This window comes from Tenrec ecaudatus, chromosome 14 (genome assembly GCF_050624435.1).
Source record: "Tenrec ecaudatus isolate mTenEca1 chromosome 14, mTenEca1.hap1, whole genome shotgun sequence".
Classification (NCBI taxonomy): Eukaryota; Metazoa; Chordata; class Mammalia; order Afrosoricida; family Tenrecidae; genus Tenrec; species Tenrec ecaudatus.
In genome coordinates, this window is record NC_134543.1 from 27,938,293 (window position 1) to 27,946,301 (window position 8,009).

Genomic DNA, 8,009 nt, shown 5'->3' on the forward strand with positions numbered 1-8,009 from the left:
TGCCCACAGCCCTTCAGACTCTGCTGGGCTCGAAAAATCCATTTTGGGATGAGCATTGGCTCTGACATCGCAACCACTCCAAGCAGTGTTTCCGCTCAGTCCTAGGGTGGCACCAATGGCTAGTGCTTGGCTGTCAACCAAAGGGTTGGAAGTTCAAGTCCATCCACCTCAGAAGAAGGGCCTCAAGGTCTACTTCCAAACACACAGGCAATGAGCACAATGAGGGCCATGGCGGGACTCAAATAATTCAACCACCGATTCATTGCCTCCGTGACCATTTTAAGTATGAAACACGATCCACCAAAAGGTAGTTTACTCTTTCATACAGTTAATACTTAAATAAGAACAGTAAAAGAGAAGGGGGGAAGGGAGACTCCGGATAGGGCAAGATATGACAAAATAACGAGGTATAAATTACCAAGGGCACATGAGGGAGGGGGGAGCGGGGAGGGAGGGGAAAAAAAGAGGACCTGATGCAAGGGGCTTAAGTGGAGAGCAAATGCCTTGAGAATGATTGGGGCAGGGAATGTATGGATGTGCTTTATACAATTGATGTATGTATATGTATGGATGGTGATAAGAGTTGTATGAGTCCCTAATAAAATGTAAAAAAAGAAAAGAGGAGAAAAAAATGATTAGGGCAAAGACTGTACAGATGTGCTTTATACAATTGATGTATGTATATGTATGAACTGTGATAAGAATTGTATGAGCCCCTAATAAATTGTTAAAAAAAAAAAGAGCACAAAAACTAGATTATGTTCTAAGAAAGGGTTTTTAAATGCTAATGGAGGCCTATTAAATAATCACCTGACCAAAACAATAAAAGTATTATTTCAGGCTGTGATCCTTTAATACTAATGCTTTAGTTCCTCATGTGGTGGTGACCCCCCAACCATACAATTATTTTCGTTGCAACTTCACAACTGTCATTTTGATACTGTGATGCATCATCATGTGAATGTCTGATCTGCAGGATGTGTTTTCATTGTTACAAAGTGAACATCAATAAGGCCTAGTGATTCATCACAAAAACAATAAAAATATTATTTCAGATCTTTCCACGTGGCTTCTCAATGGGCTTCCTTCACTTTTATCGGAGCATCATTGGCCGCACGATTTATCCTTAGCCACCTTTCACTGTCGGAGCAGGTGCCCATCCCCTCAGAGGCAGGCCAAGGACACTAACAGCCATTGCATTGGATAGATTAGAAACAAGGAATTTCTCTTCTCTGGACAGATGGTGTTCATCTTTGAAAACCCCTTTTCTGTTTCTGCTGAACTGACAGCAGTTGTTCTGACAAGAGTCTTAGCTCTTTGAACACGTTCAGAAATTTCCTAACTTACTCAGTATCACGTGAGGACTTGAGGCACGACAGAAAGCTGAAACGAATGACCGGGTGTCACCCTCTGGTAGTTTGGCACTTTCTCTCTTTATGTTATATGGTTGTTTATGGAAGTCCCAAATGCAAGGCCATGAAACGTAGTAATTCATCGGAAGTATAATGACTTTTATGAACTGAACAAATAAATATTACAAGCATGGTTCCATCTAATTTTTATAGCTATGGATGGAATAAATGTTACTACAGGTGCTTGGAGTATGCTCTTGAGCAGTTGAATGTTAAAAAGGAGTAAGGAATGTAAATTTGAAATTTCCACATTGGCCGACTGTCCAGCCACCTCAGAGAAAACCCTGATTCCAGGTGTTGTTTTAACAAGTGGTTTACCAAACCCAACAACAAATTAGTATCAGTTCTACCGAACCAGGGTGAACCATCTGAATCCCACCACTGCACCACTGCATATTGGCCACAATTCTACTCTGACACACTTGGGGTCACCATCAGACTCGGCTCTCTGGTCCTCCTCCTATGACAGGCGGCCATAACTTCCCATTCCTGGGTAGTCCTAGCTGCATCCCAGAGACCCACGGTGAAGGTTGGCAGAGTGAACAGACTTGGCTGCATTGAGCGCCTGGTCACCAGGACTGCTTTCAATTCCGACATTGTTGCCCTCAATGACCCCTTCATTGGCCTGAACTACATGGTCTATGCGTTCCAGTCTGATTCCACCCATGGCAAGTTCAATGGCACCGTCGAGGCTGAGAACGGGAAGCTTATCACCAATGGGAAGTCCATCTCCATCTTCCAGGAGCGAGATCCCGCCACCATCAAGTGGGGTGCAGCTGGTGCCAAGTATGTCGTCGAGTCTACTGGCGTCTTCACCACCACAGAGCAGGCTGGGACTCAAGCTTACAGAAGGGTGGTGCCCGAAGGGTACTCATCTCTGTCCCTTCTGCCAATGCCCCATGTTTGTGATGGGCGGAAGTACGACAACTCCCTCGACTGCCAGCAATGCCTCCTGCACCACCAACCGCTTGCTCCTGCCCAAGCTCATTCACAACAACTTGGGCATCATGGAGGGACTCAGGACCACAGTCCACGCCATCACTGCCACCCAGAAGACCATGACGGCCCCTCTGGGAAACTCCAGTGCGACAGCCATGGGGTGGCCCAGAACATCATCCCCCTGCGTACAGGTGCTGCCAAGGCGGTGGGCAAGGTTAACTCTAGGAAGTAGTTATACACTGTCCTTTAAGGTTGCTGTGAATTAGAATGGACTCGATGGCCAGTGGTGGTGGTAGAACTCTTAGAATCCTAGCTGCGTTTCCTACCTGTGGTAAATGAAGGCCAGCTCAACAAGAGAAGATGAACGGGGCTTGGCTCGTTGAAGGAGGGACCTGACTCGCTTCCACAGGTGTGCTGATCCATCTCTTCCAGGGAGGTGCCAGCATCCTGGGGTCTCTTCCCCAACAGGCCACATGTCATGATTAGATTAGAAAACGACAGAGTTTTGCAGCGTTGAGAACGCCAAAAATGGACTCCAAGCCACGTTCCACAATGGTCACGGAGCCCTGATGATGCCGTGGGTAGAGCATCGGGCTGCCGACCTCAAAGTGGATGGTTCAAACCCACCAGCTGCCCCAGAGGCACACATAGAAAGAGTCACAGTCTCAGACACCCAGTGGAGCAGTTCTCCTTTGCCCTGTAGGCTTGCTGTGAGCCGGAAGCAGCAAGACAATGGGTTTCATGGTGGCCAAGGGAGAAAGATGAGACTTTCCACCCCTATAAATGCTTACAGCCTTGGAAACTCTAGGGAGGAGTTCTGCTCTGCCCTACAGGGTCTCTGTGTGTTAGAATCGATGTGATGGCATGGGTCTGGGGTGTGTGTGACTTTATCTATATCATGGCACGCAAGCCTTGTATTAGCGCTTCAGTTCTGAACATCCGGTTTGCAGAGGGCTATTGATGACGGTGGAAAGGTCGTCCTCTATTCATTGCTCCTCTGCTTTGTTAGGAAAGATGCTCTTTCACAGGGACTGGCCGACAAACTGATGCCCAAGTGGGGGCATCAAGCGCTACATGCCGTTATTGCTGAGAATCTTTCTTTAAGAAGAGCCAACAGCAGCAGAGCCATGTACAAAAATATAGCAATAGAACACTTCCCTTAGACACATCACCAGGAAAGAGTACTAACCAGAAAAAAATGAACCTATTAGGTAGAAGATAAATGAAAATAAGAAAAATTCCTTTATGCTGTAGATTGACGCAACCATGGCAACAATAACTGTAGACAAACCACCGACCAGGAAGGTGGCGAAGGCCCAGGCAGCCTACTTGGTTTTGCTCTCCGTACCTAAGACGGCCACGAGTCAGGGACAACTTGATGGTAACTAACAACTTTTAAAACACGAATAATTGCTTTAGTTGCTGTCAGTCAGTCCCAACTCAGAGTAACTAGAACTCTATGCACCAAAGACAAAACACTGCCTAATCCTGTGCCTCCCTCACAGTTGCTATATTTGAGCGCATTGTTGCAGCCGTGGCGTCCGTCCATCCGTTCGTCCTGTTGAAGGTCTTCCTCACTTTCATTTCCCTTCTACTTCAAGAATGATGACCTTCTCTAGGGACTGGCTCCTCCTGGTACGACGTCCAAGTTTGGGAGCTGTGGTCTCCCGATGTTCGCTTCCCTGGAGCCTTCCAGCTGTACTTCTTCCAAGAGACATTTCTTCATTTTCACGACAGTCCGTGGAATATTCAGTGTTCTTCTCCAACACCATAATTCAAAGGCATCAGCTCGCCTTCAGGCTTCGTGATTGATTGGGCAGCTTTCCCATGCATATGAGACTATTGAAAACCCCGGGGCGTGGGGCAGGTGCACTTTACTCCGTAAGGTGACTGCCTTGCTTCAAAGACGTCTCGTGTGGCACACGTGCGCAGTGCAATAGGTGGTTTGCTTTCTCGACAGCTGCTTTCACACGTGTCCATTGTGGATCCAAGTAAAATACATTCTCGACAATTTCATTCTTTTCGCCATTGATCAGGATGCAGTTCACGGATTCCGCTGTATTGTTGTTTTCTTTACATCGCGGTGCAATCCTTCCTGAAGGCTCATTCTTTGCTCTTCATTTGTAAGAGTTTCAGATCCTCCTTGCTTCCAGCAACAAGGTTGTTCCACCTGCATGTTACAGTTTGCTAATGAGCCTTCCTCCGATTCTGATGCCTTGTTCTTCTTCATATAGTCCAGTTTCTTCTGCGTACTTGCTCAGTATAGAAATTGAATAAGTATGGTGAAGGGATACAACCACGACACACACCTGTCCTGATTTTAACCCACTGAGACATCGCTCGCTTGTTCTGTTGCAGTGACCATTTCCTGGTGTACGCACAGGTTCCACATGACTCCACTGAAGTGCTCTGGAAATCCCATTCTTCTCAACGTTATCCACAGTTACTTAGACACTACTCAGTGGAATGCCTTTGTGTAGTCCATACAATATAAGTAAAGACATTTCTGGTAGTCTCTCATTCATCCAATACCCACTTGATACCAGCGACTTCCCTTATGCCATGTCCTCTTCTGAATCCATCTTGAATTCTGGAAGCCCCCTGTTGATGTACAGCTGCCACCATTGTTTAATGATCTCCAGCAAATTTTCACTTGCATGTGATAGTGATAATATCGTTTGATAACTTCTGCCTTCCATTAGGTCACCTTTCTTTGGGATGAGCACAAAATGGGTCTCTTCCAGCCAGTTGTCCAGGCAGCCGTCTTCCAAATTTCTAGGCATAGATAAGTGAGTGCTTCCAGGGCTGCATCAGTTTGCTGAAAGATTTCAGTTGGTATTCTGCCAATCTCTGGAGCCTAGTTTTTATCCAATGTTTTCGGTGAAACTTGGACATTTTGCTGCAGTATTATCAGTTCTTGATCATATGTTACCTCTTGAAATGGTTGAATGTGGACCAATTCTTTTGTTTTTCCACATCAATTTTATTTTTATTTTTGACAGATTTATTGGCACTTCATCCACATATCACACCATCCATTAGTTCCATCAAATCAAGGAATGTGGTGCACCACAGGGACGAACAACAGAAACACGGGTGAAGGGAGATAGCGGTCGGTGTAAGATATGAAAACAATAATCACTTATAATTTATCAAGGAGTCATGAGGATGTGAGGGGGAAGGAGAAACCAAGGGCTCAAATAGAAAATAAATGTTTAGAAAATGACGATGGAAACATATATACAAATATGCTTGACACAATTGATATATGGAATGTTATAAGAGCTGTCAGAGCCCCCAATAAAAAGATTTTAAAGAGTTATACAATCATTACCACAATCAATTTTTGAATATTGTCTTCTTCCTTGTACTCACTGTTATTCACGTAATGGTGGCAACAATAGATGCAGCAAAACATTCTCCAATTCAACAACTTCCACCTGCATAATTCAGTGTCATTGACTATACTCTTTGTACTGCACACCCATTGTTGATCTCCCTGTCCAAATCATTCTGGCACCGTTACCATGAATACAGTACCCCTAAGCAACAACTCTTCCTCCTCCATCACCCCCGGGAGCCATGGGTCAAGCTTGGCTTCTTTCCTTCTTGTTTCCGTTTTCTTGATATGATAGTCACATAGTATACACTTCCATAGTTAAATTGCAGACCCTACCATGAAGCACCAAGCCATGAGGACAGCGTGTTCACATGGGAGAATGCATGAAAAGAGGGAGCTACAGGGCTGGCCCCAACCAGAGCCAAACTGACCCCCTCCCTGGAAGTGGGTTTGGCAGAGAGCAGCTTGGGGAGAGGACCCAGCATGCCACACCACATGGAGGCAAGCCCAGAGGGAGGAAGAGAAAGAGAGTTGGACTGGGACCCTCGCTGGCACACGATGCTCAGAGGATGGCGTCCCTGCTGGGAGCTAATGGGACACAGAGGGGACTGGGCAAATGACAATAGCACGTATCATGCTGTCCCCTTGCTGGAGAAGACAGAGAACATTTCTGGGGTCATAGGGTAGGAAAGCAGCATGGTCTGAACCCCCCAAAGTGGAGCGAATCAAGAAGGGAACATACCTGGATAAACAATCTGGAGGAGAAAACAACTGGGCTGACTGTTCGGGGGGACAAGGGAGAAGGGGAGTGGGAAGGGAAGGAAGTGGTGTTAACAAACTCAGGGACAAGGGAACAAGTGGTCCAAAATCAGTGGCGAGGAGGGTGTAGGAGGCCTGGTAGGGCAATGTAACCAAGAGGAAATGCTGAAACCCAAATGAAGGCTGAGCATGATAGTGGGACAAGAGGAAAGTCAAAGGAAATAGAGGAAAGAACTAGGGAGTAAAGGGCATTTATAGAGGTCTAAATACAGCATGTGCATATGTAAATATATTTATTTATTAGGATGAAAAAACAAATCTATGTGTGCATATTTATAAGTTTAATACTAAGGTACCAGATGGACATTGGGCCTCCACTCAAGTACTTCCTCAATGCAAGAACACTTTGTTCTATTAAACTGGCATTCCATGATGCTCACCTTCCTGACATGATCACTGAAGACAAATGGGTGCATAAGCAAATATGGTGAAGAAAGCTGAGGGTGCCCAGCTATTAAAATATATAGCATCTGGGGTCTTAAAGTCTTGAAGATAAACAAGTGGTCATCTTGCTGAGAAGCAACCAAGCCCACATGGAAGAAGCACACCAGTCTGTATAATCACGAAATGTCAAAGGGACCAGGTTTCAGGCATCAAAGAAGGAAAAATCATATCATTGTGTGCTCTTCTTCCTGATATGATTGCTGAGGACTAATGGGGGTATAAGCAAGTGTGGCGAAGAAAGCTGATGGTGCCTGGCTATCAAAAGATATAGATGTCTGGGGTCTTAAAGACTTGAGGGTAAACAAGCGGCCATCTAGCACAGAAGCATCAAAGCAGCCCACATGGAAGAAGCACACCAGTCTGTGTGGTCACTAGGTGTTGAAGGAGTCATGTATCAGGCATCAGGGAACAAAAATCACATCATTGTGAATAAGGGGGAGTACAGAGTAGGGACACAAAGGCCATTTGTGGACAACTAGACATCCCCTTACAGAAGGGTCTCAGGGAGGAGATGAGCCAGTCAGGGGGCAGTGTAGCAACAATGAAATATACAACTTTCCTCTAGTTTTTAAATGCTTGCCCCCACCCCAACACACACACTATCATGATCCCAATTCTACCTTACAAATCCAGCTGGACCAGAGGATATACACTGGTACAGATGGGAACTGGAAACACAAGGAATCCAGGACAGATGAACCCTTCAGGTCCAGTGGTGAGTGTGGTGATACCAGGAGGGTGGAGGGAAGGTGGGGTAGAAAGAGGGAACTGACTACACGGATCTGCATATAACGTCCTCTCTGGAGGATGGTCAACAGAAAAGTGGGTGAAGGGAGACGTTGGACAGTGTATGATATGACAAAACAATAATGACTTGTAAATTATCAAGGATTCATGAGGGAGGGGAGGAAGAGGAGACAGGGGGGAAATGAGGAGCTGATGCAAGGGGCTCAAGGGGAAAGCAGATGTTTTGAGAATGATGATGGCAAAAAATGTGCAAATGTGCTTGACACAACGGATGTATGTATGGATTGTGATAAGTATTGTACGAGCCC

General features: G+C 45.7%; 1 pseudogene; it reads left to right on the forward strand.

Annotated features, from left to right (window-relative positions):
* LOC142426208 (glyceraldehyde-3-phosphate dehydrogenase-like) overlaps nucleotides 1–2,583 on the forward strand; it is an 82,137-nt pseudogene extending 79,554 nt beyond the window's left edge.
* Nucleotides 2,584–8,009: the final 5,426 nt, after the last annotated feature.